The sequence below is a fragment of the Anopheles ziemanni genome (genome assembly GCF_943734765.1).
Source record: "Anopheles ziemanni chromosome X unlocalized genomic scaffold, idAnoZiCoDA_A2_x.2 X_unloc_20, whole genome shotgun sequence".
In the NCBI taxonomy this organism is placed as follows: domain Eukaryota; kingdom Metazoa; phylum Arthropoda; class Insecta; order Diptera; family Culicidae; genus Anopheles; species Anopheles ziemanni.
In genome coordinates this window covers 378,307-395,000 of record NW_026689786.1, presented here as the reverse complement: position 1 = coordinate 395,000, position 16,694 = coordinate 378,307, and the positions used below count along the sequence as shown (strand labels likewise).

General features: G+C 45.8%; 1 non-coding gene across 1 annotated transcript; it reads right to left on the bottom strand.

Moving 5' to 3' along the window:
• Window positions 1–373: 373 nt before the first annotated feature.
• LOC131291942 (5.8S ribosomal RNA) lies at window positions 374–528 on the bottom strand. The gene has a single exon (XR_009189675.1). It is a non-coding gene; the product is annotated as a 5.8S ribosomal RNA (ribosomal RNA).
• Between the last annotated feature and the right edge of the window lie 16,166 nt (window positions 529–16,694).

Below are 16,694 nucleotides of genomic sequence, written 5' to 3'. Positions count from 1 at the left end.
CTGATACCTTCCATTGCCCATACGCTAGTTTGTTTGTGTTCCTTTGGTCAACTTCCATACTTGAATCATTTGTGCTACCGCTGCTGCTTCGACGCTACTTTGACATCTTCGCTTCTATTTAAATAAATAAATAAGCTGAAGCTAGACATCAGTAAACACCACCACAGACACCACAAGCACGCCTTCTCCTCGTACTTCCGCCTCACGCGGGAACACGGACGCTCTAAATACTTCGAATTCCAATGCCAGTATATTGTAAACCACGGGTTCTTTAATGCTAGCGGGTCGTCGCGACCCTAGTTAACATCATGGTGCACGTCTCGTGACGGGTGTCACGGCGTAGTTAAATGTATGCGATACATTTCTCAAATATAAGCGCTCAGTCATCTGTACATCATGGTAGGTTCCCACGACGTGCAATATGCGTTCAACTTATCAATGTTCATGTGTCCTGCAGTTCACATTATGACGCGCAGTTAGCTGCGGTCTTCATCGATCCATGAGCCGAGTGATCCACTGCCGAGGGTGACTAACTTGCGTAAGCCGCCGCTGTGCGCGTATACCCGTTCCCCGTAGGGAGGAGCAAGCCGCCGCTTAGAGACGAAGCATAAAGTGTCCTCATTCCACATAGGGCAAGCTGGATGAATCCATTTTACCCAGGACGGCCGAAGCGGCGTGGACCAGGGGAGAACTGAACCTTATACTTCACACCACAGTAAGTCTACGTGTCCTCTTCCACATAGGGCAAGCTAGAACTAACTATCTTACCCAGGACTGCCGAAGCAGCGTGGACCAGGGGAGGAACACACTTTTCATGGAAACGTAAGGCATCCATGACTGCCATAACGTAAGCCGCCGCTGTGCGCGTATACCCGTTCCCCGTAGGGAGGAGCAAGCCGCCGCTTAGAGACGAAGCATAAAGTGTCCTCATTCCACATAGGGCAAGCTGGATGAATCCATTTTACCCAGGACGGCCGAAGCGGCGTGGACCAGGGGAGAACTGAACCTTATACTTCACACCACAGTAAGTCTACGTGTCCTCTTCCACATAGGGCAAGCTAGAACTAACTATCTTACCCAGGACTGCCGAAGCAGCGTGGACCAGGGGAGGAACACACTTTTCATAGAAACGTAAGGCATCCATGACTGCCATAGTGCGTAAGCCGCCGCTGTGCGCGTAAACCCGTTCCCCGTAGGGAGGAGTCAAGCCGCCGCTTAGAGACGAAGTATTAAGTGTCCTCTTCCACATAGGGCAAGCTAGAATGAACTATCTTACCCAGGACCGCCGAAGCAGCGTGGACCAGGGGAGAACTGAACTTTATACTTCACACCACAGTATTGAGTAATGTGCCCTCTTCCACATAGGGCAAGCTAGAATGAACTATCTTACCCAGGACCGCCGAAGCGGCGTGGACCAGTGGAGGACTACACAATTAAGAGGTTTAATATCGACTTGTGTGTTTCAATAGGGTACCGATGGTATGTTTTGAACCGATTTGATTTAGCCATTCTGAAGTCATCACTTGGTTGAAGCGCTGAACTAGGGAGGGGCATCGTTTACATTACTTGTATATATATTGGTTTTCGCATGCTCTACTAGGTTAATGTCATAGGGTTGGCTATCGAGCATGCCCAAGTGATGACTTGATTGTGTGCTTGCTTGAATTCTTCACATTTCATACCATCGGTGAGTTGTCGAATCATTCCTCGATCATAACCTTCGTTCTTGGTTCATGTATGCTCTCTTCCACATAGGGCAAGCTAGAATTAACTATCTTACCCAGGACCGCCGAAGCAGCGTGGACCAGGGGAGAACTATACTTTGTCTTGTATGCCCTCTTCCACATAGGGCAAGCTAGAATTAACTATCTTACCCAGGACTGCAAAGCAGCGTGGACCAGTGGAGGACTATACTTTGTTCATTACACCACAGTATTAAGTATGGTGTCCTCTTCCACATAGGGCAAGCTAGAACTAACTATCTTACCCAGGACCGCCGAAGCAGTGTGGACCAGGGGAGGACTATACTTTATACTTCACACACTAGCCATATTGAAGTCATCACTTGGTTGAAGCACTGAACTAGGGCGAGTCTATCGTTTACTTTGCATTGGGATAATACGCTGCATGCTCTCTTAGGTTAATGTCATGTGGTTGGCTATAGAGCATGCCCAAGTGATGACTTTGTTTAAAGCTCAACAGGTAGAGTATTATGTCCTCTTCCACATAGGGCAAGCTAGAATTAACTATCTTACCCAGGACCGCCGGAGCAGCGTGGACCAGGGGAGAACTATACTTTGTCTTGTATGCCCTCTTCCACATAGGGCAAGCTAGAATTAACTATCTTACCCAGGACTGCAAAGCAGCGTGGACCAGTGGAGGACTATACTTTGTTCATTACACCACAGTATTAAGTATGGTGTCCTCTTCCACATAGGGCAAGCTAGAACTAACTATCTTACCCAGGACCGCCGAAGCAGTGTGGACCAGGGGAGGACTATACTTTATACTTCACACACTAGCCATACTGAAGTCATCACTTGGTTGAAGCGCTGAACTACGGCGGGGTAATCGTTTACAGGTTATAATCATATAGCTGCATGCTCATTAGTAGATAATGGAATATTGTATGGCAATATGAGCATGCCCAAGTGATGACTTTGTTTCAAGCTCAACAGGTAGGGTATTGAGTCCTCTTCCACATAGGGCAAGCTAGAATGAACTATCTTACCCAGGACCGCCGGAGCAGCGTGGACCAGTGGAGGACTCTATACTTTATACTTCACACCACAGTATTGAGTACGACTTGCATAAAGCCCCTAATGAGAACCACGAGGGCTCTCTCAATGTAGAACCACGAGGGCTCTAGTACCGATTCTCTCGGTACGGCTTGGTCCGTGTTCCTTTATGCTTGTACTCTAAGTATTAAGTATTGTGTCCTCTTCCACATAGGGCAAGCTAGAACTAACTATCTTACCCAGGACCGCCGAAGCAGTGTGGACCAGGGGAGGACTATACTTTATACTTCACACACTAGCCATACTGAAGTCATCACTTGGTGGGGGTGAACTACGGCGGTATCTATCGTTTTGGTTCGGTCTATATAGGGTCGCTTGCATGCTCATTCGAATATAATGTAATTGTGTATGGCAATATGAGCATGCCCAAGTGATGACTTTGTTTCAAGCTCAACAGGTAGGGTATTGAGTCCTCTTCCACATAGGGCAAGCTAGAATGAACTATCTTACCCAGGACCGCCGGAGCAGCGTGGACCAGTGGAGGACTATACCTTGTCCATTACACCACAGTATTAAGTATTGTGTCCTCTTCCACATAGGGCAAGCTAGAATTAACTATCTTACCCAGGACCGCCGAAGCAGCGTGGACCAGATGAGGACTATACTTTATACTTCACACCACAGTTTTGAGTACGCCTTGCATAAAGTATCTAGTTTGAACCACGAGGGCTCACAATGTAGAACCGCGAGGGCTCTAGTACCGATTCTCTCGGTACGGCTTGGTCCGTGTTCCTTTATGCTTGTACTCGCGGAAAGTCTCAACCCGGAGGTCTTGACTTTGATTGTCATAGTTGGACTACGACGGGGCATCCGACCATTGCTGATCGAACACCCCTGATTCACCATCTTTCGGGTAGGCGGTACGCGTACCTCCGGACGCGGAAGTCTCAACCCGGAGGTCTTGACTTTGATTGTCATAGTTGGACTACGACGGGGTATCCGACTCATCGAATACCCCAGAAGCACACCATCTTTCGGGTAGGCGGTACGCGTACCTCCGGACGCGGAAAGTCTCAACCCGGAGGTCTTGACTTTGGTTGTCATAGTTGGACTATGACGGGGCATCCGACCATTGCTGATCGAACACCCCTGTTACACCATCTTTCGGATAGGCGGTGCGCGACACCACCGACGCGGAAAGTCTCAACCCGGAGGTCTTGACTTTATATTGTTGGATAGTCCTCTTCCACTATAGGGCAAGCTGGAAATATTCCATTTTACCCAGGACTGCCGAGGCAGCGTGGACCAGGGGAGAACTTCACGGAATCTTCAGGCATCCATGATTGCCATAGTGCGTAAGCCGCCGCTGTGTGCGTCAACTCGTTCCCCGTGAGGAGGAGTCTAGCCGCCGCTAAAAGACGAAGCATTAAGTGTCCTCATTCCACTATAGGGCAAGCTAGAATGAACTATCTTACCCAGGACCGCCGAAGCAGCGTGGACCAGGCGAAGACTATACTTTATACTTCACACCACAGTATTGAGTACGACTTGCATAAAGCCCCTAATGAGAACCACGAGGGCTCTCTCAATGTAGAACCACGAGGGCTCTAGTACCGATTCTCTCGGTACGGCTTGGTCCGTGTTCCTTTATGCTTGTACTCGCGGAAAGTCTCAACCCGGAGGTCTTGACTTTGATTGTCATAGTTGGACTACGACGGGGTATCCGACCATTGCTGACCGAACACCCCTGATTCATCATCTTTCGGATAGGAGGTGCGCCCACCTCCGACGCGGAAGTCTCAACCCGGAGGTTCGGACTTAGAGTTTTTCCCATTTAAAAGTTTTTCTCTTAGCCATACTGAAGTCATCACTTGGTGAACGATTGAACTAGGGCGGGTTAATCGTTTATAGGTATCATGTGGTTTGCATGCTCTCTTAGGTTAAGGTCATGTGGTTGGCTATCGAGCATGCCCAAGTGATGACTTTGTTTCACGCTTGCTTGATTTCTTCAAGATTCCCTGTTATATAGTGTAATCATTCGAGAACAGGGAATCTTTGGTTTTGCTCAACAGGTATTGGATGTCAACTTGGTATCTAGATCGCATTAAGTCTCAACCCTTAGGTTCGGACTTGTATAGTGACATCTTGTTACGGTCTTGAGTCTCAACCCGCAGGTTCGGACTACTTAGTGTTTGATCGAATATAATATGGCAACTTGTGCCTAAGTCTCAACCCGCAGGTTCGGACTTCTGTTTATTTGGCCAATGTATGTATAAGGCAACTTGTGCCTAAGTCTCAACCCGCAGGTTCGGACTTGTGTATTTGTTCGAAGTCATGTATAAGGCAACGTGTGCCTAAGTCTCAACCCGCAGGTTCGGACTTGTTAGTGTTTCGTCAACTTTCATATGGCAACTTGTGCCTAAGTCTCAACCCGCAGGTTCGGACTTGTGTATTTGTTCGAAGTCATGTATAAGGCAACTTGTGCCTAAGTCTCAACCCGCAGGTTCGGACTTGTGTATTTGTTCGAAGTCATGTATAAGGCAACTTGTGCCTAAGTCTCAACCCGCAGGTTCGGACTTCATAGTGTTTCGTCAATGTTCATATGGCAACTTGTGCCGAAGTCTCAACCCGCAGGTTCGGACTTCTATAGTGTTTCGTCAATTATCATATGGCAACTTGTGCCGAAGTCTCAACCCGCAGGTTCGGACTTCTGGAAGGATCACTTGGCCACTAATGATCCTTCCGCAGGTTCACCTACGGAAACCTTGTTACGACTTTTACTTCCTCTAAATCATCAAGTTCGGTCAACTTCGATAAAGCAGACGCGGTTCACGAGGATCCAGCGAACGATCATCTCCAAAGACCTCACTAAATAATCCATCGGTAGTAGCGACGGGCGGTGTGTACAAAGGGCAGGGACGTATTCAACGCTGGCTGATGACCAGCACTTACTAGAAGTTCCGAGTTCATATGGACCATTGCAATCCATAATCCCTACTAAGTGAGTATTTGAGTGATTTCCCGTTCCTCTCGGAATAGGAGACACGCTGCTACCCACATTGTAGCACGCGTGTAGCCCAGAACATCTAAGGGCATCACGGACCTGTTATCGCTCGATCTCATTTTGCTAAACACAAATTGTCCTGCTAAGCAGCGTACCGTAAGTGCACTTGCGCACACGAACAGCGAAGGTGTCAGGTCATACTCCACCGAAAGGTCCTAACCCGTTCCAATCGGCATCGACGCATTAACGCTGACTGCGTTCTAGTTAGCATATGTGAGTCACGTTCGTTATCGGAATTAACCAGACAAATCAATCCACGAACTAAGAACGGCCATGCACCACTACCCTTAAATTTGAGAAAGAGCTATTAATCTGTCTCACCTCCATAAGTTCGGACCTGGTAAGTTTTCCCGTGTTGAGTCAAATTGAACCGCAAGCTCCATTTCATTGTGGTGCCCTTCCGTCAATTCCTTTAAGTTTCAACTTTGCAACCATACTTCCCCCGGAACCTGACTTTGGTTTCCCGGAAGCTACTGAGAGCACCTGGTTGTAGCGTCTCCCAATTGCTAGTTGGCATCGTTTACGGTTAGAACTAGGGCGGTATCTAATCGCCTTCGATCCTCTAACTTTCGTTCTTGATTAAAGAAAGCATCCTTGACAAATGCCTTCGCTTTAGTTAGTCTTACGACGGTCTACGAATTTCACCTCTCGCGCCGTAATACTAGTGTCCCCAACTACTTCTGTTAATCATTACCTCCGGTCTGAGTACAAACCAATGAAAGATTAGACCAAGGTCGTATTCCATTATTCCATGCAAGATTATTCTAGGGCGTTTGGGCACCCTGCTTTAAGCACTCTAATTTGTTCAAGGTAAACGTGAGCGGTCGAGCTCTATGTTACACTTGCACCCGTTGAAGGGCACACCATGACACAGACTTGGTGCCCTACCACACCATTGAGTCGCAACCAGATTCCGACTTGGCCCACCGACCACGGGTTGACCGGGTCGGCGGAGCCGGACTGTGTTGGACAAGTATCAACTTCGAACGTTTTAACCGCAACAATTTTAATATACGCTAGTGGAGCTGGAATTACCGCGGCTGCTGGCACCAGACTTGCCCTCCACTTGATCCTCGTAGAAGGATTTATGCTCTACTCATTCCAATTATGAAACATCATTAAAGAGTTTCATATTGTTATTTCTCGTCACTACCTCCCCGTCCCGGGATTGGGTAATTTACGCGCCTGCTGCCTTCCTTGGATGTGGTAGCCATTTCTCAGGCTCCCTCTCCGGAATCGAACCCTGATTCCCCGTTACCCGTTGCAACCATGGTAGTCCTCTATACTACCATCCATAGTTGATAGGGCAGATATTTGCGAGATCTGTCGTCGGTGCGAGACCATACGATCAGCATCATTATCCAGACTTCAACTCAATGACACGGAGAACCCGCGATTGGTTTGACTAATAAGTGCACCAGTTCCCGCGAGGGTCCTGGCATGTTGCATGTATTAGCTCTAGATTTTCCACAGTTATCCAAGTAACTAGGTTGATGATCTCGTAAATTATAGCTGTTATACTGAGCCTTATGCGGTTTCACATTAAATCTGTTTGTACTTAGACATGCATGGCTTAACCTTTGAGACGAGCGTATATTACTGGTAGGATCAACCAGAATTCCGACTTTGCGTTCGAATGTTCATTGTCCCATTGCACCCGGAGGAGCAAACACCACGTTCTATATGTTGTCAAGTCCGGTAGCACACGGGAGGCGAGCCCCCGTGCGAACCTCATTGCCCTCGTATCACACACACACCCGATGCACCGGACAGGCACTTGAGCGGCATTCGACTCCGCTAAGCGCTCGTGCGCCCGATTGTGCATGCGCTGACGGGGCCTTCATACCCCTACCACAGCGACCTTATGCCAAACTTCCATGAATACTTAGGTGAGCTGACAAGGGCCTTCATTTCCCTACCATCAACTAAAGGACACGCTAGGCGCGTCCGATCATTGCAACTGCGGGGCTTTCATACCCCAATCACCACAGTACGCAATTCACCAGAGTTTAATCACAACCCCCCCGGACATGGCACACTATTAACTTGCAACAAAACTTAGTGTGTGCCGGGCACATCGGTTCCACAAAATCATTCCCGATGTACCCCAATTGGGGTTGCGAACGCATTCACGGTCCTCTGACACACCCAACCAAGCGTGGATACTACATACCTCAAACACCCAGTACACTAACAGACAAATCAATATATGGTTGCTTTCCCCCAGACATTTGCCAATCACTTGGCACCCGGACGGGAACTCGCTCCTGATTGCGCCAATGCCACCCATTTGCCAAGAGCGAGTTCTGTATGTAGATTTCATTTGGAAAGACAACCGTGTACTGGATATTCTATCCGACGATTACAGATGACGAGTACGAGACTCGACTACACTCACGGATAATACATTTTGGGTCGAGATTGCTTTCGGGGTTTTCGATTGGTCTTGCGCTTGTAAACGTATAACTTTGACTTGTGGTAACCTCGGTATGTTAGTCGATCACGTGGTTGTGAACTGGTAAGGGTGGGCAATCTGTTCACTTGCACTCTGGGTAGGAATAGGTGAGCGCTATAGGTTAAGATCATTGTATGGTTCCATCGTGATGACTTTCGCTAGATAGTAGGATGTTTGGATAGTTATAACGTTTCTGGCCATTTGTTCATAGTGTTCGGTTCATTGAGGAATTCGATTGGTCTTTGCTTCACACACGTGGTCGATCACTTGGATGTGAACTAGGGTGAGAATAAGGTGTTCACTAGTGCTCTTAGGTTTTGGATCAGTACTGAGCACTTGATTGGTTTCGCATAATATGTATCCATAGTGATGACTCTTTCCAGCTTAAGATTTCGTGACCGGTTTCGAATCCTTCCCACGTTCGCTTTTACTTGGTTAGGTTTTCGAGTGTAGATTTGAAAGCAATCTCATGTATGTATCCCATCTGATATAAGCCACTGACAGTTCATGTCACCTCGTTCAACTCTCGCTGGGTCACAGAAGTATGTTACTGCGCCCATTATCCCTACTCGGATAGGTTCGGTTCGTTCGTTTTATACTACGGTGAGTAAACTCAATTTGTGCATCGCATAGCCATGGAAAGCAAGCTTTCGCGGGCCTCTTCGACTGTTTTGATACGAGCTGTGCCCGTGATGCTTGTCATCCCAGGATACTAGACCCCTTTGGACGACCGCATGACCATCAGAAAGTAAATTCCACGTTCGATTTGGGGTGTGAACCCCGAACATAAAGTCTTTGTGTAGAACCACGAGGGCTCTATAGTACCGATTCTCTCGGTACGCTTGGTCCGTGTTCCTTTATGTTCGTACTCTTGTGAATAAGATTCACGTTCGTTTTGGGATATTTGCTACTGTCACCGTTTGAGTACTATGGGGCTTGAACCCCTAACATAAAGTCTTTGTGTAGAACCACGAGGGTTCTATAGTACCGATTCTCTCGGTACGCTTGGTCCGTGTTCCTTTATGTTCGTACTCTTGTGTGTATAATATTCATGTTCGGTTTGGGATATTTGCTACTTTCACCAGGGTCCCGTTCTTCATACAAGTCTGCCTTGCTAATGTGGTAACTTTATAGTGTAGTTCTGACATCCCAATTTTGGGACTTAGCCGATTTTTCGTATATTTCCATATGACCCATAGGGTCCCTTTCTTCATACAAGCTTGCCTAGGGCGATCGGTCAAAACTTGTCTTACTATTCGATTGGTCTTCGCACTTTCACCCTAGGCAGTTCGCCTAGGTCTGTCTTCTTGAGGAGGCCAAAACCCGAAATAAGGAGGTTCGGCCGACCCTGAAACCTCCCCTGTCTGAACTACACTAACCCGATTTTTCAGGGTCCTCAGCGCCATACAACTTTGCCTAGGTCACTTGTACTCTTGACTTAGGCCATCCGACTTGGTCCGTGTTTCTTCCTAGGGTTCACCTAGGTACTTTGCCTTGCTTGATGTGGTAACTTTTTAGTGTAGTTCAGACATCCTAATTTTGGGACTTAGCCGATTTTTCATGTATTTCCATATGACCCATAGGGTCCCTTTCTTCATACAAGCTTGCCTAGGGCGATCGGTCAAAACTTGTCTTACTATTCGATTGGTCTTCGCACTTTCACCCTAGGCAGTTCGCCTAGGTCTGTCTTCTTGAGGAGGCCAAAACCCGAAATAAGGAGGTCCAGCCGACCCTGAAACCTCCCCTGTCTTAACTACACTAACCCGATTTTTCATGGTCCTTAGCGCCATACAACTTTGCCTAGGTCACTTGTACTCTTGACTTAGGCCATCTGACTTGGTCCGTGTTTCTTCCTAGGGTTCACCTAGGTACTTTGCCTTGCTTGATGTGGTAACTTTTTAGTGTAGTTCAGACATCCCAATTTCGGGACTTAGCCGATTTTTCGTATATTTCCATATGACCCATAGGGTCCCTTTCTTCATACAAGCTTGCCTAGGGCGATCGGTCAAAACTTGTCTTACTATTCGATTGGTCTTCGCACTTTCACCCTAGGCACTTTGCCTAGGTCTGTCTTCTTGAGGAGGCCAAAACCCGAAATAAGGAGGTTCAGCCGACCCAGAAACCTCCCCTGTCTGAACTACACTAACCCGATTTTTCAGGGTCCTCAGCGCCATACAACTTTGCCTAGGTCACTTGTACTCTTGACTTAGGCCATCTGACTTGGTCCGTGTTTCTTCCTAGGGTTCACCTAGGTACTTTGCCTTGCTTGATGTGGTAACTTTTTAGTGTAGTTCAGACATCCCAATTTTGGGACTTAGCCGATTTTTCATGTATTTCCATATGACCCATAGGGTCCCTTTCTTCATACAAGCTTGCCTAGGGCGATCGGTCAAAACTTGTCTTACTATTCGATTGGTCTTCGCACTTTCACCCTAGGCAGTTTGCCTAGGTCTGTCTTCTTGAGGAGGCCAAAACCCGAAATAAGGAGGTTCAGCCGACCCAGAAACCTCCCCTGTCTTAACTACACTAACCCGATTTTTCAGGGTCCTCAGCGCCATACAACTTTGCCTAGGTCACTTGTACTCTTGACTTAGGCCATCTGACTTGGTCCGTGTTTCTTCCTAGGGTTCACCTAGGTACTTTGCCTTGCTTGCTGTGGTAACTTTTTAGTGTAGTTCAGACATCCCAATTTTGGGACTTAGCCGATTTTTCATGTATTTCCATATGACCCATAGGGTCCCTTTCTTCATACAAGCTTGCCTAGGGCGATCGGTCAAAACTTGTCTTACTATTCGATTGGTCTTCGCACTTTCACCCTAGGCAGTTTGCCTAGGTGTAGCTTCTTGAGGAGGTCAAAACCCAAAATAAGGAGGTTCAGCCGACCCAAAAACCTCCCCTGTCTAAACTACACTAACCAGATTTTTCAGGGTCCTCACCGTCATACAACTTTGCCTAGGTCACTTGTTCTCTTGACTTAGGCCATCTGACTTGGTCCGTGTTTCTTGCTAGGGTTCACCTAGGTACTTTGCCTTGCTTGATGTGGTAACTTTTTAGTGTAGTTCAGACATCCCAATTTTGGGACTTAGCCGATTTTTCATGTATTTCCATATGACCCATAGGGTCCCTTTCTTCATACAAGCTTGCCTAGGGCGATCGGTCAAAACTTGTCTTACTATTCGATTGGTCTTCGCACTTTCACCCTAGGCAGTTTGCCTAGGTGTAGCTTCTTGAGGAGGTCAAAACCCAAAATAAGGAGGTTCAGCCGACCCAAAAACCTCCCCTGTCTAAACTACACTAACCAGATTTTTCAGGGTCCTCACCGTCATACAACTTTGCCTAGGTCACTTGCACTCTTGACTTAGGCCATCTGACTTGGTCCGTGTTTCTTGCTAGGGTTCACCTAGGTAGTTTGCCTTGCTTGATGTGGTAACTTTTTAGTGTAGTTCTGACATCCCAATTTTGGGACTTAGCCGATTTTTCATGTATTTCCATATGACCCTTAGGGTCCCTTTCTTCATACAAGCTTGCCTAGGGCGATCGGTCAAAACTTGTCTTACTATTCGATTGGTCTTCGCACTTTCACCCTAGGCAGTTTGCCTAGGTGTAGCTTCTTGATGCGGCCAAAACCCAAAATAAGGGGGTTCGGCCGACCCAAAAACCTACCCTGTCTAAACTACACTAACCAGATTTTTCAGGGTCCTCAGCGCCATACAACTTTGCCTAGGTCACTTGTTCTATTGACTTAGGCCATCTGACTTGGTCCGTGTTTCTTCCTAGGGTTCACCTAGGTACTTTGCCTTGCTTGGTGTGGTAACTTTTTAGTTTAGTTCTGACATCCTCATTTTGGGACTTAGCCGATTTTTCGTAAAATACCATATGACCCATATGGGTCCTTTCCTTCATATAAGTTTGCCTTGCTTGGTGTGGTAACATTTGAGTGTAGTTCTGACATCCCCATTTTGGGACTTAGCCGATTTTTCAATCAATACCATATGACCCATCAGGGTCCTTTGCTTCATATAAGTTTGCCTTGCTTGGTGTGGTAACATTTGAGTGTAGTTCTGACATCCCCATTTTGGGACTTAGCCGATTTTTCGTAAAATACCATATGACCCATCAGGGTCCTTGCCTTCATATAAGTTTGCCTTGCTTGGTGTGGTAACATTTGAGTGTAGTTCTGACATCATCATTTTGGGACTTAGCCGATTTTTCGTAAAATACCATATGACCCATCAGGGTCCTTTGCTTCATATAAGTTTGCCTTGCTTGGTGTGGTAACATTTGAGTGTAGTTCTGACATCCCCATTTTGGGACTTAGCCGATTTTTCGTAAAATACCATATGACCCATCAGGGTCCTTTGCTTCATATAAGTTTGCCTTGCTTGGTGTGGTAACATTTGAGTGTAGTTCTGACATCCCCATTTTGCGACTTAGCCGATTTTTCGTAAAATACCATATGACCCATCAGGGTCCTTGCCTTCATATAAGTTTGCCTTGCTTGGTGTGGTAACATTTGAGTGTAGTTCTGACATCCCCATTTTGGGACTTAGCCGATTTTTCGTAAAATACCATATGACCCATCAGGGTCCTTGCCTTCATATAAGTTTGCCTTGCTTGGTGTGGTAACATTTGAGTGTAGTTCTGACATCCCCATTTTGGGACTTAGCCGATTTTTCGATCAATACCATATGACCCATCAGGGTCCTTTGCTTCATATAAGTTTGCCTTGCTTGATGTGGTAACACATGAGTGTAGTTCTGACATCCCCATTTTGGGACTTAGCCGATTTTTCGATCAATACCATATGACCCATCAGGGTCCTTTGCTTCATATAAGTTTGCCTTGCTTGGTGTGGTAACATTTGAGTGTAGTTCTGACATCCCCATTTTGGGACTTAGCCGATTTTTCGTAAAATACCATATGACCCATCAGGGTCCTTGCCTTCATATAAGTTTGCCTTGCTTGGTGTGGTAACATTTTAGTGTAGTTCTGACATCACCATTTTGGGACTTAGCCGATTTTTCGTAAAATACCATATGACCCATCAGGGTCCTTGCCTTCATATAAGTTTGCCTTGCTTGGTGTGGTAACATTTTAGTGTAGTTCTGACATCACCATTTTGGGACTTAGCCGATTTTTCGTAAAATACCATATGACCCATCAGGGTCCTTTGCTTCATATAAGTTTGCCTTGCTTGGTGTGGTAACACATGAGTGTAGTTCTGACATCCCCATTTTGGGACTTAGCCGATTTTTCGACCAATACCATATGACCCATCAGGGTCCTTTGCTTCATATAAGTTTGCCTTGCTTGGTGTGGTAACATTTGAGTGTAGTTCTGACATCATCATTTTGGGACTTAGCCGATTTTTCGTAAAATACCATATGACCCATCAGGGTCCTTGCCTTCATATAAGTTTGCCTTGCTTGGTGTGGTAACATTTGAGTGTAGTTCTGACATCACCATTTTGGGACTTAGCCGATTTTTCGATCAATACCATATGACCCATCAGGGTCCTTTGCTTCATATAAGTTTGCCTTGCTTGATGTGGTAACACATGAGTGTAGTTCTGACATCCCCATTTTGGGACTTAGCCGATTTTTCGATCAATACCATATGACCCATCAGGGTCCTTTGCTTCATATAAGTTTGCCTTGCTTGGTGTGGTAACATTTGAGTGTAGTTCTGACATCCCCATTTTGGGACTTAGCCGATTTTTCGTAAAATACCATATGACCCATCAGGGTCCTTGCCTTCATATAAGTTTGCCTTGCTTGGTGTGGTAACATTTTAGTGTAGTTCTGACATCACCATTTTGGGACTTAGCCGATTTTTCGTAAAATACCATATGACCCATCAGGGTCCTTGCCTTCATATAAGTTTGCCTTGCTTGGTGTGGTAACATTTTAGTGTAGTTCTGACATCACCATTTTGGGACTTAGCCGATTTTTCGTAAAATACCATATGACCCATCAGGGTCCTTTGCTTCATATAAGTTTGCCTTGCTTGGTGTGGTAACACATGAGTGTAGTTCTGACATCCCCATTTTGGGACTTAGCCGATTTTTCGACCAATACCATATGACCCATCAGGGTCCTTTGCTTCATATAAGTTTGCCTTGCTTGGTGTGGTAACATTTGAGTGTAGTTCTGACATCATCATTTTGGGACTTAGCCGATTTTTCGTAAAATACCATATGACCCATCAGGGTCCTTGCCTTCATATAAGTTTGCCTTGCTTGGTGTGGTAACATTTGAGTGTAGTTCTGACATCACCATTTTGGGACTTAGCCGATTTTTCGATCAATACCATATGACCCATCAGGGTCCTTTGCTTCATATAAGTTTGCCTTGCTTGGTGTGGTAACATTTGAGTGTAGTTCTGACATCATCATTTTGGGACTTAGCCGATTTTTCGTAAAATACCATATGACCCATCAGGGTCCTTGCCTTCATATAAGTTTGCCTTGCTTGGTGTGGTAACATTTGAGTGTAGTTCTGACATCATCATTTTGGGACTTAGCCGATTTTACGAAAAATACCATATGACCCATCAGGGTCCTTGCCTTCATATAAGTTTGCCTTGCTTGGTGTGGTAACATTTTAGTGTAGTTCTGACATCACCATTTTGGGACTTAGCCGATTTTTCGTAAAATACCATATGACCCATCAGGGTCCTTGCCTTCATATAAGTTTGCCTTGCTTGGTGTGGTAACATTTTAGTGTAGTTCTGACATCACCATTTTGGGACTTAGCCGATTTTTCGTAAAATACCATATGACCCATCAGGGTCCTTTGCTTCATATAAGTTTGCCTTGCTTGGTGTGGTAACACATGAGTGTAGTTCTGACATCCCCATTTTGGGACTTAGCCGATTTTTCGACCAATACCATATGACCCATCAGGGTCCTTTGCTTCATATAAGTTTGCCTTGCTTGGTGTGGTAACATTTGAGTGTAGTTCTGACATCATCATTTTGGGACTTAGCCGATTTTTCGTAAAATACCATATGACCCATCAGGGTCCTTGCCTTCATATAAGTTTGCCTTGCTTGGTGTGGTAACATTTGAGTGTAGTTCTGACATCACCATTTTGGGACTTAGCCGATTTTTCGATCAATACCATATGACCCATCAGGGTCCTTTGCTTCATATAAGTTTGCCTTGCTTGGTGTGGTAACATTTGAGTGTAGTTCTGACATCATCATTTTGGGACTTAGCCGATTTTTCGTAAAATACCATATGACCCATCAGGGTCCTTGCCTTCATATAAGTTTGCCTTGCTTGGTGTGGTAACATTTGAGTGTAGTTCTGACATCATCATTTTGGGACTTAGCCGATTTTACGAAAAATACCATATGACCCATCAGGGTCCTTGCCTTCATATAAGTTTGCCTTGCTTGGTGTGGTAACATTTTAGTGTAGTTCTGACATCACCATTTTGGGACTTAGCCGATTTTTCGTAAAATACCATATGACCCATCAGGGTCCTTGCCTTCATATAAGTTTGCCTTGCTTGGTGTGGTAACATTTTAGTGTAGTTCTGACATCACCATTTTGGGACTTAGCCGATTTTTCGTAAAATACCATATGACCCATCAGGGTCCTTTGCTTCATATAAGTTTGCCTTGCTTGGTGTGGTAACACATGAGTGTAGTTCTGACATCCCCATTTTGGGACTTAGCCGATTTTTCGACCAATACCATATGACCCATCAGGGTCCTTTGCTTCATATAAGTTTGCCTTGCTTGGTGTGGTAACATTTGAGTGTAGTTCTGACATCCCCATTTTGGGACTTAGCCGATTTTTCGATCCATCCTATATGACCCATCAGGGTCCTTTTTCTTCATATAAGTTTCCCAAGACTTAGTGCTTTTTACCTTTGGACACCAATATCACCCTTACGGGTTTCTTTGATCTTCTCACTTTGTATTGACCAAATGTAGGTCTTGCCATGCCAAACATATAATTGTTCTACACCAAGTCTCTATCTCGTACCGCCAGCTCGGTACATTCGATTAACCTGCCCTTAAGGCACCCGGGACTTAGCCATTTTTTCACATTTTTCATGATTTTGAGGCAACTTTTCTCGACTTTGTCACCTTATATCAACAAGATCCTTTCCCTTTAGCGCTTCACTCTGTTCGTATGATATTTAGCGCTGACTATCACCTTTCTGTCGCTGAGCTCAACTTCTTATTCGGTGCCATAGAGCCAGAGATATTTGGTGTATGCTGTTATAAGGGAAGTTTGTCACTTTTTCAAAGGCCCACTTTGGGACGCCCATATCTCACCTTCAGGTATCTTCGATCTTCTTGTCGTCTATGGACGAAACTTAGGTCTTGTCTTGGCCAACTTATAAATGTTCTACGGCCAAGCCGTATCTCTTACCGCCAGCCCGGTATTTTTGGACTTAGTCGGATTTTCGCCTCTCGTGGT